General features: G+C 42.6%; 1 protein-coding gene across 3 annotated transcripts in view; it reads left to right on the top strand.

Annotated features, from left to right (window-relative positions):
• Positions 1-815: 815 nt before the first annotated feature.
• BDNF (brain derived neurotrophic factor) overlaps positions 816-22,381 on the top strand; it is a 55,523-nt gene continuing 33,957 nt past the window's right edge. Inside the window, exon 1 of one of the 3 annotated variants that reach the window (XM_036029164.1) lies at positions 816-1,098. The gene's annotated coding sequence lies outside the window, so the exon portion shown is untranslated. Of the gene's footprint in view, positions 1,099-17,332; positions 19,682-20,510; positions 20,812-22,381 lie in introns of those variants that run through there. The other 2 variants (XM_028517639.2, XM_028517638.2) reach the window with 2 other exon arrangements.

Raw genomic sequence — 22,381 nt, 5'->3', positions numbered from 1 at the left:
CACAATGGTGAGTAGCAATAAACCTTGCATTATAATTGAAAAATCTTGACATGTTGCTTAACAACGGGCATATCACAGCTCTTCCTAGCATTTCACACGCCAAAGAACAGCAGCTACTCAGGCCAGGAGAATCGGGTTTTTACACAGTGCAACTTTAAATGGAATCATTTGAGATTTAACACAGCAATGTGGAACTGCGTGGAACAAACTTGGAGCTGGAGAGGGGTGTGTGTGTGTGTGTTATATTGGCTGTTCAAGGCTGATGCTTCTCTCCCAGCCTTCCCTCATTTCATCCTTTGCCTCTATATGTGTGGTGTATGAGCATATTCTATGATTTATAAATGGGCATGTAATTGACAATCGCAAGGGGCGGGGGGTTACTTTTCACCTAAAAACCATAATGTTATTAGAGGTTGGGGTTGGAGTGGAGTGAGGGTAAGGATGGGGTAGAGATAGGGAGTTTGGGTGCAAATGGGGGTGGGGGTGGTGGGAGAGAAATAAGTCAGAAGAGCATATCACCAATAATGAAACGGGTAATCCTATCACAGAAGAAAAGGGTCGTATCAACATGTGATCAACTATTAACAGGATGGCTTTGGCAAAGCCATCCGCACGTGACAAAACGTAAGGAAGTGGAAGAAACCGTCCAGAGCAATATCAAGTATCACTTAATTAGAGATTTTTTTTTTTAAAGCCTTTTCTTCCTGCTGCGCCGGCGGTGTGTAATGTGTAATCGGGGCGACCCGAGTCCATTCAGCACCTTGGACAGAACCAACGGGTTTGTCCGAGGTGGTGGTAGTCCAGGTAGCCGTCTTGGCCACGCAGTAAAGCCAGCCCCGTGTCGCCCTTAAGAAGCGTCTTTTCTGAGGTTCGGCTGGCACTGAGACCGGGGCTGAAGAGTCGGATTTTGGAGTGGAGCATTTGGAAAGCGAGCCCCAGTTTGGTCCCCTCATTGAGCTCACTGAAGTTGGCTTCCTAGCGGTGTAGGCTGGAATAGACTCTTGGCAAGCTCCGGGTTGGTATACTGGGTTAACTTTGGGAAATGCAAGTGTTTATCTCCAGGATCTAGCCACCGGGGTGGTGTAAACCGCAAAGAAGGTAAGCACCGGGGCGGGGACCCTGCAACCCCAATTCTTGAGCTATTTTGATACTCGATCTTCCAGAGAGGATCCATGGTAGAGGGGAGGAGGTAGAAAGAGAGCGTGAAAGGGGGTTGTTTCTTGCTATTTGCCCAGTTTGAATTGCCCTAGGTGAAAGCCTTGGGGGTAAAGAGAAAAGGGGAAAAAAAGAGATTTATTTAGTCTGTTCAGTCTTCCTGCGAATATGATGAGTTTAGTTAACTTGGACCTGCAAATGTCTGATTCAAATGTAAGATTTCTCTCTCTTTCTCTCCCCTTCACCTCCCTCTTTTCCGTTCTTTTTGCCGGTGTGTGTGTGTGTGTGTGTGTATACAGTAGATTCATTACTAATTATGAAGCTTTTACACAACATTCGATTCTCTAAATTTTGACTTTGTACCATTTAGAATGAGGCGGTGAAGGTAGTGTGCGGTGAGGGAAGGGGAGGTGGAGGTTGGGCAGAGGGTAGGAGGTAACGTTCAATTTCCAACACAAAATGAATCAAGGTAATTTCAGCTCTTCTAGTGAGAAGGATTCATTCTCTCGGTATCCCTCCCTCTCTCCCTCTCCCTTCCTCCTTCCCGCCCCCCCCCCCCCATCTTCCACCCCGCCCCCTCCTTCTGCCTCCATCCCTTCCTCATTCTATCTCTTCCCCTCGGTCGCCCTGATGCCTCGCTGGGTGTTTCTTTCTGGTGTTTTTCCCCCCTCCCTCCCCACGAGTTTCGGGCGCTGCCTTAGAGGACTCCCGCGTTCTCCAGGGAAGGGGAGCTGCCGAGACAGCGCTCCGCTCCCCCGCCGGGCCGGATGCCTCTCTGAGCCTTGGTCCGAGTCAGTCGGGGTAATTAAGGAAAGGGGGGGCCTCTGCTTGAGAGCAGAAGGTGCCTTCCGGGCCGAAGAGCTAGGGAATGGGCCCTGGGAGGGGGCCCCGGCGGCTGGAGGCAGCGGAGAGGAGCACTCCGCGCGGCGGCTGGACAGAGCCACCAATCAGCTGGGCGCACAGTCCGCCCAGCCACCCGGAGTTCGCTCCCAGAGGCGCGGGCGGAGGGCGGCGGGCTAGCCGCGGGGCTACTGCCGCCGCCGCTCGGGTGGGCCGGTGGCGGGGGAGGATCGGAGCTTTTCAGAGCCTCCCAGCCTTCCGTTCTACCTCCCCCGCCTGGCCCCTCGGGGAGCCGGAGCGGCCGGAGCGCGCAGGAGCGCTGTCCTCCTGCCTTTCCTCTGGGAGCCCGGGGACTTGCGCTCCCCTGCGCGGGGGCCACCAACCTCTCCACACTTCTGCAGACCTCCACCCGCTTCCCAGGCCCTTTGTTCCCGCCGCGAAGTGGGGCCCGGGCAGTTTTCGCCCCAGGGCTTGGGCGTTTGGACTCTTCCTTCCTGGATCAGCCCTTCTTAATTAAGAGGCTAGGGCTTGGAGTGGGGGTGGGGAATCGTAAAGAAAACCTATTTCCGAAACTCAAGACTTGACTCTTCTGGTGAGCCAAAGAATCACCACTCTGCTCAGTGGAAAAGATAGATTCATAGGCAACGCGAGGATATTGTGGAGATTTAGAAGGAAAAAAAAAATAAAAAACAGGCACTAGGATCAGATGACGGTGATAGGCTGCTCGGCACACAAAGAGAGCGTAGGGCAGGGTTTACGGAGCCAGCCAGCAGCGAATGGGGCACAGATTGTTCCGAGATCCAGTCGTTTTCTCAGTCAGATCTACGCGCAAGGAGGGGAGGGGCAGGGAGGGGAGCATGGCGGGAGGGGCTGGGCTTGGGGGCGGGGGGATTTCTGATCAGTCTGATGCAATTCCAAGCGTGCTGCAAAGGAACTCCAAGGAGCCCGCATCACCATCGCCACCCACCCTTCCCAGATGGTGCTGTTTTAAATACGGATCTGCAGGGCTGAACGCAGAACTGGGAGATTTATTGCAAAATCCCAAGAAGGGGGGCGGCACGAGGAATGGAGGGGCAGAATTTAAAGGTGCAACGGTTGCTTTTCCCCAGTCAAGCGGCAACTGGTCGGATCTATTTTTTCTGTCTGCCAGTCTCTGGATTCTAATGCACCAAGGAAGAGGTGTAAATATTGTGACATTTTGAGGAGACTTGATGGATGAGAAAAAAATCATCTGTCACTCTAAATTGTAGAGTTCCCTCTCTCCGCGAGATTCCTTGCTAGCGAATACTCGCTGCTGCCTAATACAGTTGCTAGGGTTTCAAATGAATGCATCGTTAAGGGAATATTATCCTTTTAGTCGACTTGTCAATTTATCTGACAGTGGAAGCGAGAAAATTGCAGATTTCACGTCTCTGGGAGGCAAGGAGAGAAAATGCTTAACAGTCTTAATTCTTTTAACCTCCAGATCTGTAAAAACTTAAATAAACCTCAAAAGCGTCACGTCATCCTCTCGAACACGCACACGCACATCCTCGACTTGTGAGATGAAATGGTTTCACCTAAATGTCCTGGAAATAAATGTCACTTTAAGAATGGTGCACCTGATAGTTCCTGTTTATGTGTGTTTACATAGAGCAAGACATTTCAATTGTGCTCTTTAAAACAAGACGAGATTAGAAGGTGATAAGGAGGAGGGGAGAAAAAGAGAGAGGAGGGGATATTTTTAACCTCAAAAAAAAAAAAAACAAAAACCCAGTAACCTCGCTTACTTTTGTACCTCCTGGTCTTGCATATTTCTGTGTATGAGATTTTAGCTTGGTCTGGCTCCCCCAATGGAATATATCAGTATTAATTCAAATGGAAATATATTCATCCTGCCTGTAGCTTTTTCAGTGTCATTGATAGTAAGACCTACAACACAGCAGTTTCTGGAGGATAGATGAGAATGTCTGAAAGGGCTTTCCAAAGTGGGAAGCAGACACTCCGTAAGTGGGAGGTATCACTATGACATTCTCTTTGCATCCAGCGTTTTCATTTGATTGAACCAGAGTAGTAGTTATTTTTAAATATTATCTAATTTGTATGGTCAAGGCAGTAAATGGGGATTTTAAAAACAAGTGTTTGTTGTTGTGTTGTTGTTGTTGTTGGCTTACAAAATATCATTTGTCAATTGCCTATCAACATAAATTGGAAAGATGACCTTTAAAAGATCTAAAATCAACATACAGAGGCTTCATTCATTTGCCAGACTTTTCCCCTGTCAATTCTCTAATCTAAATTCTTAATCAGAGGAGAAGCTAGTGAATTTAGCTTCTTTCCTTTTCCTGGCCTGTCCTCTAGGGGAAGCTTTAGTAAGAAACAACATTCCCAAATCAGCCAATGTGAGAGGCAAGGGCCTGGATGACCACAGAATAGATAATCAGACACAAAAACCAACAAATAAAAATAAGAAAAAGCCAGTATGGAGACATGACTTACAGAGGATTTTTCTTTTTAATTCTGTGATTTGGGGACCAGGCCTCCAACTTGCTCAAATAACATTCACTCAATCAAACTGCTTACAATCTGTCAGTTAAAATGATGTCTAACTGAACATATTTTTTTATAAAATATACTTCTACCAAATGCCAGTGAAGCTAATCTTTGCTGTTAATTAGGACAGGCTAATCCAACCATTTAAATGATTCTAACGAATATGAACTGATATCATCCGATTTTGAGATTTTGCTTCAAACTAAATTCGTTCTGAAAAGCACTGACTTGCCAGAAAAAATATCTATTTGTGTAGCTTTCTTTTCACTCTGTGGGTAATTTAATGAGTTGCCTATTTTAATTTTACAACTGCTACCTCAGAAGTATCTCAAATTATCTCCCTTTGGCTGGGATCTTTCTCTGCTGATCTGCTGCTGCTGTGTGTGTGTGCATGTTCGTCTCTGTGTTTTCCAGTGAATTTTATCTGCGGTTAGTCTCTTAAATCTGCGTGCCATGATCCATGCAAAGTACAGTGAGTGGTACTTAATAAAAATAAACATGAACATTTAGTGAGAGCGTATCATGTGTTGCATCTTATGGAAGTGGAGAGCGGAGATGCCTTTAAAGGCAGAAAGATTAAATCTTTAAACAATGAGAAAAAATTTCTCCCCCCTTTGGCTTACGAGTGATCATAATTTTTTAAAAGTGATCATCTTGCTTTGGAAGTTAAGGCTACTGCTTTAACAAGTGGTTTTTGAGAAAGATATGCATATTCCATGGAGACTAATACCCCAAAACTTCACAGTACAAAAATCAAAATTTTAATTCCTGCTCCTTGTATTCATTCTCATCTGGCAATGTCTGGAATGTTCATTCTGAGTTTTCTAAAATTCCGATTGATTTTTTTCTCTTTCCAACATTCTGAAAGAGTCCTATAAAGAATTCTGCCATAATGCAGACTTTGTGTTTTCTAGTGATATTAGCATACACACACAGAGCTTTGAAAGCTCTTTACAGGTTTCCTTATCTGATGTCTTCAGCAATTGTGTGGGGTGGGACCCACCAGTCACCCTTCACAGGTGACGAAACTCAGGTTCAGAGTTGTGCAAGAACACACTGCCAGAAAGAGGTGAAAACTGACTCAGAATATATTTTTTCAAATGTTAAGGACTGTACTTGTTCTTCTCCAGACCCAATTCAGATATCTGAGGGGGTTGTAGGCCTTACTTCCTCCTGTTTTGATTTCTTTAATTTTTTTTAAAGTGATCTACAAAGAGTTTCCAAAATGTTGCAGGCCTAATGGAAAAGTATTTAACCAGCTTGTCACCTTCCCTTCCTAAGGCATTCTTTCACTCTCCCACACTAAGAATCCCAAAGAAGGCAGGAATCCTGGAGCTGACAGACCACCAAAGGGACAGTCACTTATTATCCCCCCTCCCCTGCCACACAAAACAAAACAAAACAAAACAGAGATAGGAAGAGCCAAAGCCAAGAAGTATTTTACTTTTACTTGTGAGTTAGAATCTGAAGACTGGAAAGGTTCTCAAAGGCCACAGCCCTGCCCATATCTGACATATGAATTCATGCTGGATTGCTTTCTTGGAACCCTCTGGAATTTCATCCTAGTCTTGGATGCCTGGAATCTTGCTTATCTTGGTAGATATTCTGATACTTTTGGGCATCATGAGTTTGACTAGCCAATTCCCACTTGGCCTAAACAGTATACTTTCTATAGATCTAACATTTATAGTTTTATTCTATAAGCACTAATTCACATCCTATTATGTGCCAGGAATGTGGACATTCATCAATGAGCAAGACTGAGTGATAACCTATCTTCGTGGAGCTTATAGCTTAGAGACATTACTAGTCCTTTAATTTGCCCTGTTCCCTAGAAGAGGACAGACTTCCGGAGTCTTACCTTTCTTAATAGAACACAGTGGACCAGATTAAAAGCCTGAGTTCAAATTTTGCTCCCAACTAGTTGCTAGTAACTGGAAAAAAAATGAATTATTCTCTCTCTACCTTTATTTCCTGACACATGAAAAAAAGGAGAATGTCCTCGGGATAAACTCTAAATATCATTTTAGTTCCAAGTTTGGGTGATATGATGGATAACTATTTCTTGGTGGAAAGTAAGGCCTAAGTCACCCTACCTTTTGATGATTTACTATCTTGGGTGCCATCAAATGGTTAAGAAATACATTATGAAAAATCAAAGCAGTTTATCTGAACCCAGCATAGAAACGATCTAGATATTGAAGCTATTATTTTCTAAGGAATGACTACTTGGAAAGTCTTTTAATTTGAACAATGATCTCAAACTTCTGCCTACTTTCTTTGGGCAAGCAGAAGTTCTAATCTTTCAGTTATTTCCTTTTAAAATCAAAGATATTACATCCTGACATTGTCATGAATAATGCATTATATACACACGATAATAGATAATTAAATTGACCACCCAGGAGAAACGTGAAAGGGAGCTGGTAGCCCAAGGGTTGCAGAAGGTGTGTGGGCATTTTGACATCCAGGAAATGCTATAGATCTGTCCTTAGCTAACTCAGCCTGGTGGAGATAATTAAGAAAAAATGTGGGTGTAGAAAGGCTGCAAGCCATTCCCTGGGATTGGCTAGATTGCTGCAGTAGTTCAAAAACAATTGGCACAGCCACCCACACTGGACGTGATTGCCCTTTGATGAGGCAGCTATTGACTTTTATAAAGATGCCATATTTAAAAGAGCTTCTGATGCACTGGGGATGGCAGACATCATTCTTAAATTCTATGCTACATAAATGGCAAAACATATTTCAAAGTATTTTTAAAAATAAAAAAATAGTCTAGCTTCTGAAAAGCCAGCAGTTTAGCAACATGTGACCTCTGAATTCAATAGTTTAGTGTGAAGCTAGGAGATACATGTTGCCTCTATGAGACATTTTGACCAGTTGCGAGCATTTTCTGGATGACCACAGCAGATAGAAAGTACTTTGTTGATTTTTAACTTCTGAGTGAATGGTCAATACTCTCAAAAATCTTCCCACCCTGGGAAAGGGAAATCTAATCCATTGCCCTAAAGAACGGAAGAAAATACTCTGAGATCTTTGTGACCAGATTGGATGTTAGGATGTTACAAAATCTAGAAGTTTCTTCAGAACATGCTAAATTCCATATGTATCTGAACCACGAGTTAGAACTGATTTATCTTATCTCCAGCTTCAAGGAACATAATAACTACTCACTCTCTCTAGGAAGTAAGGTGACTGTGGGAAGAAATACCCAAATTGGGTGATTATAGAGGCTCCATAAATATCTAAAGCTTTTTGAATCGGATATTGCAGAGTAAGTGAACAGAAAAGAGAGAGAAAGAATTGTGAAGAAAACTGAGCAGAGAAATAAAAAAGGAAACCAAAATAGGCTTAGTATTTACAAAGGGGGGTTTTGAATCAAAGAGTCCTTTCTCTGAGTATTCGTCAGAGACCATTTGTCCATGAAGGCTGATCTCTACTATCCATGCTCATTATTTTTCTGGTTGCTTTGGTAGAAAACCATGTTTTCTTCTGCTTTTACCTTCCTCCTCTAGTAAGGACTTCTTCGTCCTCAACAACTTCCATAATCAATGTTTAAGAAAGACCTTGCTATTTTGGTCCTTGGGGAATGTTGAGTTAACACGGGCTTCATAAGCACTTTTGTGCCATGGACTCTACTCTTTTGGCAGTCAGATCAAGCCTACCTATGTAAACCCTTCTCAGAATAAAGCTTCTAAATGAATAATACAAAGAATTAGATTATAAAAGAAGCCAATTACATGGAAATACACTTAAAAATAAAAAATAGCTTATGGCCCAAGCTGGTGTGGCTCAGTGGATGGAGCGCCCCACCTTGCAAACCAAAGGGCTGCCTGTTTGGTTCCCAGTCAGGGCACATGCCTGGGTTGTGGGCCAGGTCCCCCATAGGGGGTATATGAGAGGCAACCACACACTGATGTTTCTCTTCTTCTTTCTCCTTCCCTTCCCCTCTCTCTAAAAAAAATAAATAAATAAAATCTTTTTAAAAATGTATGTATGACAGTAATTTAGTGCTCTTTAATGCACTAAATAAGCTCCAGCAGTAAGGTAAATACCATAATTTCAAAGTAGTGATAAGCACCAATGTATTTTAACATATCTAGAACAACTGACATGGGACGTGAAGGTGTCTATGGTTTCTATTAGTGACAAAATCTGTGAATACTACTCCGCAGCATTTCCCAAACATGTTTGACAACAGAACATTTGTTGCCTTTCAGAACTGGTCACTGAGTTTTCCTTCAGGGCAAAAGAAAACTAGCACTTGAAGAAAACTTTTAAAACTCACTTTTGCCCTTAAACGAGTTGCCAAGTGGAGAAAGAACCAACTGATGAGATGGTTAGGGTATAATAGACATGTTTGTATTGATTGAACTTGCTATTATTCTAAAAGTTATCCTTGATACCTCCAGTATGAGCCTACTACCCTAGAAATCCATGACTCTATTGAAAAAGAGAAAAAGTTCAGACTCTGGTCATTAACTCAGCATTGCCATAGATACCTGGTATGACTTCACAAACCTCAACAGACTATAAAGACTTTATACTTGTCATTAATACTATACTATGGAAAGTGTATGCAAATTATGCTGAAATGGGATAACATTTATTTTGCATTTGTCTAGCACCAAGTTCTTTGCTTTGCATTTGCCATATATTATTATTTAACCCTAAAAGCAACTCTCTGAGATAGATTTACATTCTAATTGTATTAATAATGAAACTGGAACTCAGAGAGTTTAATTTACCCAAAATTATATAGCTAATTTTAATCGGAAAAGTTAAAATTCAACCTAAAATTTTCTGGTTCCAAAGGTCATTATAAAATCATGTCTCCCTATCTAATAGCTACTACCCAGATTTGGTTTGGGTCTCCCATTTTTACATTTGCACATACATTTTGTTGCAAGATCTTCACCAAAACCCTTTGAGATGGCTGAAAGTCTCAAAATTAATGGCCACAAGTGCTGTTGTAGAATTATATTGAATCTTTGCTAGCCAATAAAAGACTTTCAAACCACTAATTGTCACCTATCCTTTTTGAAGCCTTATTTTCACAATAACAAAATGGAGAGAGTGACAATACTTGAAATGTTTCATGAGGATCAAATAAATTAATAACAAAATCTAAATTGAGTTCACTGTGGTGAGCATTCTACATTTTCATAGTTAATTGAAACCTCACAAAAATCTTTCTAGGCAGAGATTATTATTATTCCTGTTTTAAAAATAAGGAAATGGAGGCATCAGTTAATAAACTAAGTGATCTGCCATGACTGGTGTGACTCACTTGGTTGGGCATTGTCCCACAAAGTGAAATGTTGCCAGTTTGATTTTGGGTCAGGGCACACACCTGAGTAGCAGGTTCAATCCCTGGTCAAGGCGCATGCAAGAAGCAGATGATCAGTGCTTCTCTCTCACATCAATGTTTCTCTCCCTCTCGTACCCCCTTTCTTCCCCTCTTCCTAAAACTAAATAAATAAAATCTTTAAGAAAATAAATGAGCTATCCTAAGTTAGCAGAACCCATAAGTGACTAAGCATGACTCCAAACCAAGTCTGTCCAATTGCAAAGCCCTTTCTTTCCTTTTCTTTTTTTATTGAATTTATTGGGGTGACATTAGTTAATAACATTATATAGGTTTCAGGTGTACGATCATATAATACATCAACTGTAAATTATACTGTGTGTTCACCACCCCACATCAGCAAAGTTCTCTCTTTTAACCAGTAAGAGAATCTATAAATCCTTGGGCAATCTCAGCTGTTATTATTACAATTATTGTCATGTTTAAAACACTAGCAGGAAAGAGAGTTGTCCAGAAATAAGTATATACTCACTGAAGAGAAAGATTAGTATCTAGAACTCTTCACCTGCACGATCTTCCTTCCACTTACTTTGTTTTATCAACCCAACGGATGATGTCTAAGTCATTTCTTAACTTGTTTAGGGCAGTTCCAAGTTAATTGACTTCTGAGAGTTATTGAGTAAGAAACGTTATAAATTGTTTACATTAGGATTTAGTGTGTTTAGAGACCATTTCATAAATTTGCTTTTTCAAATTGGTACTGACTCTAGCACTGCAGATGCTATGAGGAACGCCCTCTTCCAAAACACAGTGGATAACAAATCTCCACAGCTAACATGTTGTTTACAGATATGGAAAAGAAGAGGATGGACAAGCACAATCCTAAACATAATTACAAGGCTTACAGTCCCTGCTGGGGACTAAAATGTTTATTGGATTTCCTTGTGCAATTCAATGTTCTTCCTCCGAAGACTCCACTCCAAACTTGGAGCTTCTCTGAAAATAGCAACTCATTTGGGAGAATGCCAAGATTCAGTATCTGGGTCTTTTGTGTGTTTGCATCAACTCAGAACCCAGAATGGACAGCCCTAGAAACTAAGCTGGGAGATAGTCTCAGTAAGGGAATTATGCATCTACTTGGGCATCTTCCTTAGAAGTGTCATTCATCTTCCTCCTGGAAAGCAAACCCTGGGAAGATGTGGTTTTAAACGAGGGATTGGATGCACACTGGTAAGTCTTAGATAGCACAAGTCAGTGGTCTTTGCAGAGCTGTCAATGTTGTGCAAGGAATCAAAGCAGTGAGGGTCTCGGGGGGGCTTTGTCCTGCCTCCACTCTGATTTTTGCAGGAAAGTTGGCCTGAATGCATAATGCATTGGATATGTCCCAGAAACCAGTCCAGCGGAAAAGGATAATCTTAAATGACATTTGGTGTATGAAAAAGTCCACCTAAAGCCTTGTGAGAGATAACTATGTAATATTAAAAAGAGTATGAATCTTTACCTTGGCTCAAGGCTCTCACTTTAGGGAAAATAATGGGATAAGCTCCAAGTTTAGTTTACCAGAAGACATGCAGTTTCTTAAAGGAGTCCAAATTTACATGGCAAAAAGCACCACACAGATGATCTAGTTCATTGGTTACCCTAGTGCACTGAAATCACCTGACTTATTTGTTTTTTCTGAGCTCAGGTCTAGATGTACTGCCAGACTTGACAACCATGGCTTCGAGCCCACTACCCTCATTTTATTGATTGAGCAACTGAGATACACAGTAGTGTAGATCTCTCAACATCTACGAACATTTCTATGGAACATATAGCACCTATGTGAACAAGCTTGGGCTAGTCAAGTGACTTACCCAGGTCACATGACCAGAAAATGACAGAGTGTAAACTATCTCTTGACTACTAGTGACTACTATAGGGTCCTTAAAACCATATCATACTACAATGAGTTTTTTTCTGTTTTCCAATAAAATGTAAGAAAATAATAGATAGTCTTTACAAGATTTTATTTTAAAAATAAAGTGTTTTATATTTAACTGAAATTCATTACTGAAATATAAGCATAATTAGCAAAATGTTAACAGCATGCTAATAAATAGTAATTTCAAAATGATAGGGTAGAACTAATTTTATTTTAAAGTTCCTCAACGCTCCATAGTTACTTTACAATTATTGAGACACTAGCTAAAATGAATTGCAACCTCAAATTTTCATTAGTTCCTTTATTATTCCTTGTGTTTTGACTTACTTCATTTGGTTCTAGATTCTTACCTGAGATTTGACAATAGCTTTTTGTTTTTCATTAACAAAATTCTTATAGCTTTCTCCCTCCTTTCCCTAGGAAAACAAAACAAAAAATTATTTATTTTCCTTAAAATGACCAAGAAATAAGCGGGCATACTAAGAGTAACTGTATTTATTAGAATCTCTAGTGTTAAACAATGTTAGGAAATGTTTACTAATTTAATCCATGTCATTTTCCATAAAATAATCTTTAAGTCTGTTTTGTTGTTCTTTATGTGGCATCTATACATAGAATTCCACTTGTGATTAATTTCTATTTTAAATACTTTTCTGAAGTTGTGCTCTTCTGAATGTCACTTAATTGGAGGGTACTTTATAAATTCTTCCTAGGAATAGAGGGCAAAATCATATGCATAAATAACTACAAATGACCAAAAACACAATAATAAAAAGTAATATTAGAAAAAAAGTTAAATAGTCAAGCAAATAGTCAAGTATATATCAAAATTCTACATTTTTTAGTTAAATTGTTATCATGAGTTAACATGATTCCCTTTTATGGAATTCAACTTATTTTTACTTACTTTAATTAGGTTTTGTGTGCAGATAAAATGGAAGGCAATGGAAATTTGGCTTGCAAAGTAGTTCTAAGATGATCAACATCCACAATCTGGTTGTAATGCCATAAGAATATGTTTATTATGTGAGAATGATAATTCAAATTAGCATTCACTATAGACATAAAGCAACGAGCCATGCAACTTGACTTCAGTCATTTATTCTGGGAACATTTTTCAAATTAAAAAGGTCAAAAATATAAGCCATTTTTTTTAAAGTCAGAATATATGATAGTATTGGCTCACTCTCCCCAAGTCTTCCAGGAAAATATGCCTATGAAATAAAAGATCCTCAATGCTAAGCTGCATTTTGGAGAAGCTTGAAATCAGTAATGAAGTTTGGGGGGGTCTTCATTTTTCTAATTCAACATGAAGGTTGTCTTGAGGAAAGTCCTACTGTGGTCTGAATTTGTATCTGAGAAATATATTTAATTTGCATGATGGAATCAACATCTGACTTCCAAAACTTGATATCTAACCATCTGCCCTCTCATTTCCATACATTGTCCCCTCTCCCAGTTCATGATTACTGTCCAATCAGAGAAAAATGAGTTTCCTTGAAAAAGAAAATATATATATATATATAATTTTTTTAAAAGGCAGTTACGTGGTCTTGGAATTTAAATTCCACCATGTGCTCCACCATTCATTTCCCATTTTACCCCATCTGTCTATCCTCAACTTTTATGAGACATTGTCTCATTCATCTGCATCAATATCACCCTTTCTTAGGTCCAGCTGGACTTCCCACTGGTTGGTGCCCTACACTGGTAGACTAAGTTTTCAGAAGTGCCTACTTACAACAAATACTCATGGTAGTCTCCTTTTGGCCACAGAGTTCTTTGACAGTTTCTCAAAATGATATTATGAAGGGGAAGTAAATGTTCTCTTCCTTCTTTTTAGAGTACTAATTTTGTTCCATGTCTGGCATAATTTCTTCTTGGGACTACCCAGTTGATTGTGCACTTGCCATTGAAGGCCCTAAATATGCCCTAAACAGACAGCCGTGAGTAGCGGGAATGCTATTTCTGCTGATCCCTTGCTTCAGCTAGGCTCTAGAATTAGAAGGCCCAAAATATTTGGTCACAATGCATTGTGAGGTCATAATAGGGCTATGCTCGACAAGTGAAATAATTAGGTAAACTTAATGCTAGGTATCATGTAGGTTAGCATAATTCTCTTTTATGGACTTCAACATAGTCTTGCACTATTTTAATTAGGTTTTGTATGTAAAAACAATGAGGTAATTCTTGATTTAGGAAAAAGTTCGGACTTCAATAGTAGTATGGTGTTTCATAGACCTTACCTTCTGAAATAAATTACATTAATGCTATCAAAATTACATCACATTACATTAAAATTCCATCAAAATAAGAACTATCCCAATGTAACAGCTAAAGGTCCACAGCTTGCAAATTAAGTGGAGTACAGAAAAATCACTTGTTCTTAAGAAATTTTATTGAGTGGAAAAGAAGTATTAAGAGTATTAAAATTAAGTGTCCTAATCAAGATGTGTTTCTTTTGAAAAATGCCCCCTCTAAAAACTAAGAATAGAATATAAAACTTTGTAAAGAAGGCTCATCTTTTTATGAAGCAACCGCTTCTATCTCTGAGTTGCAAGAAGAGGATTTGTCAATCTGATTGAGTCTTCCCCTTACTTTTTCCCAACAGCTGTGTTCAGATAATTCATGACTCCCATGTTTCCTGAGCCCTGGATAATTTCACACACATGTCTAGTTTGGGGCTCCACATTTTCAGAAGAATATGGAGATCTTGGAGGAGGTCCAGGGTAGACCAAGGGAAAGATTAATGGATTGGAAGTTGGAGTTTATGAAGAAAAGTTGTGAGATCTGATTTCTTGCTATGAGAAAAGTCTGAGTGGTGACTTAATAATACAAAAAGTTTAGTAAGCAGCTGTTCTCCATCTTCACTAAGGTTGGATGAAATGAAGTAAGTTATAAATTACAAGGAGAAACAAATGTGTTACAAGTGGGAATGTCCAAGCACCAGAATTGCTGGGTTCTTAGAAAGGTCCTCAGAAATAAGATGACTAGTCTACTTCCCTGGTCTGCAATGATAGGCCTGTGATTAGTGAGGAAAATGAGATACTCTCTTAAGATCTCTTCTGGACCTACTGTTTCATGTCTACCTAATCATATTCAAAAAAAGCTATTTGTCTGAACTATGTCTCATTTCCTCTCTACCACTCCCTCCCCAGCCCTTTACCCGTCATCTACTTATGTAAAACACTGCTAACCAAGGATAACTAGAGCACTGATGAATGGTGTTTGGCCCACCCCAGATGCTAGGTGCCCAGGTGGGTTTGGGAGCAGGTTTATTGTCCATCACTACTACACCCTGGCCACTAGGGGCATGCTGATGCTCATCTTTCTATACACCAAGTCCATGGCAAAACAAAACGAAATGAAATTCCTACCTTTAACTAATTCACAAGTAGCTCAGATGGATTAAAAGACAGATGTTCTGTCCTAGAAGCTGAGCACCTGAAGGGAGGAAATGTATTTCATTCATTTGCCTGGATCACAGTCCATAAGCAGTGTCTGGTGGTAGGTACTCAGGCAGTTTTCATCATTTGGATGGATGTGACTGTGAAGGTAATAAACTGAAGGTAAACTGCCCCTGAAAAGGTCAAAACTTTCATATGTTTCCAAATGATTCTGTATGCTAGACAAATCTGAAAGCTGGTCCTTGCTGCCGAACGTATGCTATGGAAGACTATTTCCACCATGTTTGTGCTATCTTGAGGACTTGGGCAAGAGAGCCAGTGGTACATCAGCCCAGTCCTTCATCAAAAAGACCATTAAAGATATGCACTATGTGGATTCAGAATCACATAAAAAATAGGCTGAATTCTTAGCATGAGTCTTTCATATGACTTTGGGAAATTCAGTGATTATTTTCTTCTAAGTTACCTTTTTTTGCAAACCTTTCTAAGTTTCTCCATGAAGAATACAAAATTTAATGACAGAAAACCTCTAACCCAAATCATAACACAGCTTCAATAGTTGGGTCTCAAAAATAAAGTAGTCTGTTCCTTACAACTGGCTTCAATGTCCTGAAACCCTCTGGTTTAAAAGTTTTAATTCTTTCCATGGCTTTTCTCCCAGGAAAGCCGATGAATACCACAGTCAGCTGTCATGGGCAGCTCTAACTTTCATCCTAAGTCCGCAGTCACATCCCTCTCGACAATGCTTATAGAAACACCACAATGAGTAAACCAATGTATTCTTCACCATTAATTTTTAAATGTTCTCATGGAAAATCTGGTAACTCAGACGGTTACAAATTGATGACTCTTGTGTGTTTGAGGGTTAGTCTCAGTTGTTTGGTAATGGGTTTTGTGCTGTTTTTCTTGATCCAACTAAATATATCTCCCAGATGAGACCAGTTTTTTACCTTCTTGTTTGATTGTCCTAACCCTGGCCCTTTTAACATTGTCTTACTGAGGTTCCTTTCTTTTGTTTGCCACTAATGGCCATACCTGGTTACATAATTCCTGTAACAGGTGTTGACCAATTTGGACACATTCGAGGATGGCATTGAGCTATCCTTATGGCCAAAGGATATCAAAGTTCAATAAAAGCTCATGGAGAAGAGTACACCCCACATTATGGTGCCATCTAATGAACAGGGACCTTATTTCTCCCCTGAGATTTTTCTCAGGACAGGCCTTACTCAATAATTTGGAGGACTGTGGGTGACATAGCTCAGCACTGGATTGGGCCTTTGACATCATCCAGCCTGAATCTGAAAACACCTTTGCCACCCTGCTCAGCAGGAGAGTTTTCTGTTCACTTATTATTTCCCTTATGCTAATTACTTCAATTCTCAGTGTTTTTTGAGGTCAATTTATTTAATTCTAGACACTTTTTTTGCAAGGAGTCCGAAGGCAGGAGTAACTAGGAAGCATAAATAAACATAATTAAACATAGAAGCTTATAGTGATACTAGAATTGACCTCGGCCAATTAAAATTATTAATAGAAAAAAGTGTATCAGTGTCACATCTGAGCCTTCTGCCCCTGTTCCCACTTGAGTAATGAAGCTAAGTATATATTTCCTGGCAAGACTAGATGGGAATTCACATTTCTTCCTGAACTTTGTGTTTCTAGAACACTGGGCTAGTGTAGTATTAGACAATAATAAAAAGTAAAAAAAGGTCAAAATTCAAAAGTAATTTCTTAAGGCCCACAAATGTGAAACAGGGAGCACTTTCTTTTCAGGCAGTGAAGATTTTTCTCAGTATCACTCTCAATCACAGTAAGAGTACAATTTTGTAAAATGTTGATCTTAAACCTCAAACGCTGTATATGTTACCTGAATTCAATAAAATATTATTTAGAATTCCATGCAAGGCCCTGGTACAACTTTGTTTCATCTTGGTGTCATTGTTTTTTAATGTGAGATGTACTTCTAAGGCAAGAAGGCAAGTGTTTCAAGTCTGGTAACACTATAATTACAGATTAGAAAGTTTGGAAGTACTTGCAAGTGTCAAGATGTCTGATTCATCAGAAGGGTTTATCTAAATTGGCATTTGAACTTTTTTTATTCCTAAATATTCCTGCTACTTCTGACTCCTCTGTCTTTTTCTCAGTAAAACTGCACCACACACTGGAAAGTACAGATACAAACATTTATTTGTATAATGTCAAGGGAGAGTAGAAATATGAAGATTGGCTGCAGACACAAGCAGAGTCTGGGAAATGAGAACACTTTTTTCTTCAGCAGAAATGCTGACGTGGCAATGTGAGTTTAACAGGTAGGAGATTTGCCGTCATTTCTAAATGAGCAGCACTGAGAAGATTGCTAAGATTCTTGATGTTTACTTGCCAGATTTTTTCAGGAAGGAAGTAAATTACAACTGAGCTTGAAAACCTGGGGAAATAACTCATTTTCAAGCAAATTTGAAGTTGGAAAGTAAACATCGGTTTGAAGTTAGCATGAAGAGTAGAACTCTTCATGCACTTTATAAAGTAGTACAAATATTTTTATTAACTTATAAAAGCAGCCTCTTAAATTGTTTTGCACTATTCAAAGAAATTATGTTTGCATTCAGCCTACACCCGTGGGAATCAATGCAGAAGTTCTCTGAGGCAGCCGAGCACAGAGTCTTGCCCTCTGTCCTTTATTGCTTCTGGCTGTCCAGCATACTTCACATTCATTCAGTATTCTACAACAAACGCCACTATCTGTGCAGCAGGGTAGTTTGTATCGGTCATGTGCTCTGTCAAGTTGACTGAGGTGCAAAGCCAAATGTGTGACACTCTAAGAATATGCATATATTTGAATAATTTGACTATTCAGTCCAACAATTTGCCAAGATGCTCTGAATGATCACACTTCCTGATAACGCTTCCAAGGAAGAGGTAGTTTCCTTTATTTTGGAGAGGAGGAGGCAAGGATGTTTCTAGCTGAAGTTCCTGAGTTCACTGAAATCTTGTCTCTGGCTTTCAGTTGTGTGAACTTGGGCACATTATTTCATGGCACCGAGCCTCTGGTTCTTCATTTATAAAAGGAGAATAATATTTTCCATCGCTAGTCTTTAGAAGCTGTAAAACAGCTAATAAAAATGAACTCACTCTGTTAACCGTAGACCATTAGGTAAACTGAACTGAGTATATATTAACATTACATATTCAGCTCAACAGCACATTCTTGATAACCACAAGAGGGTCCAGGAAAGGAAACTGTTTATAAATCTTTCCCTTTCCCCAAATCAATTTTTGAGTGTTTAGGGAAATTCTTACAGCAATTATTAGGTCAAGCCTCTTTGAAATTACAGAAAAATGCACATACACACAAAACTGCCTGCCCAAATTTGGGAGAAATAGGAGATTCCTCTGATACCAAATTAAGCAGGCTGAAAGAGAGAGTGTTTCTTAAAGTGTGACCTCAGATTTACTGCATCCAAAAATGTTTGAGGTCCTTTTTAAATGCTAATACCTGGACCCTGCCCCACCCGTACTAAATCACATCTGGAAGAGAAATCTGCATTTTAACGGGTACCCAGGTGATTTTTTATGCTCAGAGCAGGTCCAAGGACTCCAAGTTAACTATTGTTGTATTGTTCCTTGTTCTGAAAAATTAAGGTCTCTTTCTTGGTGGCTAAGAATCGAACTAATGGGAAGAAAATTCTCTTTTGATGGCAGGAACCAAGGTAGACGGTTGACAGGGTTCGTCCAATGACAAATTGAAAGTGGTCCTCAGGACCCTAGCCACTTCAGTTCTCTCCAAGGGCCTTGGCTACTGGCAAATATGAATCGGAAAGGCTGTTTGCTCTTCTGTTGGGGGGTTTGGGCGGGGGGGGGGACGAGGGGAGGATCCACTGAGCCAAATGCTTCCCCTTACCCGTTAAAACTGAAGGCTTTTTATTTATCTTTGCTGCCAAGGTCCATTATTAAAAGGGTGGTTTATGTGTGTAAGTTTGCTAGGGAGGGAAGTGAAAACATGGGCAAAACCATGCAATGCCTGGAACGGAACTCTTCTAATAAAAGATGTATCATTTTAAATGCGCTGCATTTTGATTCTGGTAATTCGTGCACTAGAGTGTCTATTTCGAGGCAGCGGAGGTATCATATGACAGCGCACGTCAAGGCACCGTGGAGCCCTCTCGTGGACTCCCACCCACTTTCCCATTCACCGCTGAGAGGACTGCTGGCGCTGCCGCTCCCCCCGGCGAGCTAGCATGCAATTTCCCTGCCTCTGCCGTGATCAAATGGAGCTCCTGGTTCAGGGGGTGCGAGTATTACCTCCGCCATGCATTTTCCACTATCAATAATTTAACTTCTTTGCTGCAGAACAGAAGGAGTTCAGACCGGGCACCAAATACTCGCCCCTACCCCCCTTCTTTTTAACCAAAGGGAACGTGGGGGGAAAAAAATAGTCTGGGAGTTTTGGGACCGAAGTCTTCCCCGGAGCAGCTGCCTTGATGTTCACTTTGACAAGTAGTGACTGAAAAGGTGCGTTTTTCTTTCTTTCTTTCTCTTTCCGTTTTTCTCTGGTCGGCTAGAAAGCGTGTGGCTTTAGTGAGGTCTGTCATTGCCTCGGCTTTCCTGGCTGGAGCAAGTAACTTGCTGTAACGTTATCTGGGGGTGTTCATTAATAAGGAATGCCGTTATTATCTTGATTGAATTCCTATTAGGCAAACTCCGGAGAGGTCAGTGCTCGAACTCTTGTTAAGCCGGTGTGTTTAAGGCCCCGGAGTAAACCAATAGCCCCCCCCAGCTCTGTGCGATTTCATTGTGTGTTCGCGTTGGCAAGCTCCGTGGTGCGGGAAGGTGTGTCTGTGGCCGGGGATGCGCACGCCCTCTCACACTGAACTTGAGCGCTGGGATGGGGTGGTGGGAGTTTCAAGCGAGGGGAGCTAGACCCCAGGGGCGCAGGATTTGCACTCGCTCCCTCCCGCCCCAGCGCGCACAGCCGGGGTTTCCGCTGAGGGCGCGGGACGCGGGGTTCCCCCGGGTGGGGGTTAGGGCTCCCCCAGAAGCGGGGGGCACAGCGGTTGAGTCCGGTGAGTCCGGCGGAGGTGCCCCAGGCGGGCGCGGGGCTTGCTGGGCTACGCCGCGTGGCTCCAGGGGACAGGGAGCGCGGGACGCGCGCGTCTGGGAAGCCCAGGGAGTCCCGGGGACTGAGCCGCGACGAGGAAAAGGCGCGGCGTTCCCTTTAAGCGGCCGCCCCGCACGGGTATCGGTGGCGCGGGGGAGCCAGAAGAGGGGGGGCGGGGGGCGGCGCCGTTTGACCAATCGAAGCTCAACCGAAGGTCTAAATAATGTCTGACCCGAGCTCCCAGCGCAGGCTGGAGCTCCGGGTCGCCGTCGCCGCCGCACCCGGGCGGACCCGCCCGCTCGCTGTCCCGCGCACCCCGTAGCGCCGCGGGCTCCCGGGCGGGGCCGAGGAGCAAGCTCGGCGCGCCCCCCACCTCCTCCCCGTGAAGCTTTGATGAGACACTTGAACTGCAGCTGCCACCCCTGCTTTGGGGCAGGCGGCGTGGGGCTCCGCGACGGGGACTGGGTCTGGGCGCAGGGGCCAGGAGCCGGACAACGATGTGACTCAGCCGCTGGCGACCCGTGAGCTTTGTGTGGACCCCGAGGTAGGCGACCACCAGGCACTGGGCTTGGCGCAGGAGCCACCGGTCTGCTGGGGAAAGTTGGCTAGGGGGCCCCCGAAGTTACGGGAAGAGACCAGAACTCCTCTCGTCCCCTCCCGAGAAGGAGGGATGTGGAGTGGTTCCTGCGCAGCCTTCTCCTCCCGTCACAGCAACCTGAGTCGCAGCCAGGTTCCCCGAGGGAGCGGGACCCCGAGAAGCCTTGATGAGGTGGGGGAGAGAAAGCCTGCGGGAGACCCGGAGCTGCGTGGTGGGAGCGAAGACAGCGTCCCGGGGATCCCCCGAAACCCTCCCCCAGCAGAGGACAGGTCCTGAGAGAGATGTAGGGCGCCAACTGTCGCCCCCCCCCCCCGAGGTGACGGTGTCAATGCTGGGATGTGATCTCGCCCATGGGCTGGGCGGTCCCCGTCCAAATTTCGGGGGGCCCCTCGCTCCCTCACACCGCATCCCCATCCCGGGAACTTCATCCCCCTGGCACATGGTCACCTGCTCCACAGGAGTTGAGACCAAAGAGGACTGATACAGGTCCGATGCCACTGTATCTTGGAAAACTTGAGAAACCCTCGCAGCTCGAACCTTAAGGGGCTGCGGAACTCCGGGATGGGCTGTGCACGCACCTGTTCCACCCCGCACCCCTCCCTTGGGGCACACCTTCCAGGGAGGTAGAAGTTTTGACTTTGGGAGGCTGGGTGGGTGGAATGTGTGTGGGGGGTGTCCTGACTCGGGTGGGTCTCTGGGGATGCAGAGCCGGGGAGAAGGAAATGGGTGCGTGACCTGTACCTGGAAAGAAATAGCCGAGGGTTGGGGGCTTTATGCCCCATGGGCAGGAAAGCGGAATTGCAGACTGGGGGGATCCCCAGGGAAGAAAAACCTCGCGGCCGTTGGGATAAACTAGAGTTGCATTCGGAAGATGCTGTGTTTGTGTGCGGTGGTGGAGCAGGGTGGAGGGACCCGGGTGGGGGGGGCGAGGAGGTGGAGGGGGCAGGGAGCTCGGTGCTAGGGAAGGTAGAGGGTGCCCTCTGCCGGCCAAGCTGCCCTGAGCAGCGGCTGGGGGCGGGAGCCTGGGGGTGGGGAAGTGTTAAGGGATGGCTTTGCTAGATCCCTTTGGGAGCTGGTAGGAGGGACTTGTTGAATGATGCTTTCTGACTCCAGATGAATTTTGATTCCGTGGCGCCTCCTTGGCTCCAAAGCAAAAAGTTTTCCGCGCTGCTGGAGCTTTGACAGGCTACGGTTGGTGGTGTGTTAGGGCCCCCTGGGCCTTATTTTAGAGTTCTCAGGTGTCTTACACTTACACCTCAACGTCAGCAGTACCCAGTGAGCATTTTCTGACAAGAATGCAGGAATGTTCTTGGCTAGAAGCAAAGAAAAGCATATTTCTGAGTGTTTATTCATTCTCCTAGTACAGTTATCTTTTAAAGCAAAGCAGGATGTTATAAGAAACGTTGATTTTTAACTACATATAAAATGTGTTATGCTATTAAATGAATCTCTTTAAACTGGCCCAACGTCTTAAAAAATAACTCCCCTCTGTTTTTATTCAAAAATCTATTTTTAT

The sequence above is a fragment of the Phyllostomus discolor genome, chromosome 6, assembly GCF_004126475.2.
Source record: "Phyllostomus discolor isolate MPI-MPIP mPhyDis1 chromosome 6, mPhyDis1.pri.v3, whole genome shotgun sequence".
Taxonomy (NCBI): Eukaryota; Metazoa; Chordata; class Mammalia; order Chiroptera; family Phyllostomidae; genus Phyllostomus; species Phyllostomus discolor.
This window is presented reverse-complemented; position numbering and strand designations above follow the sequence as displayed.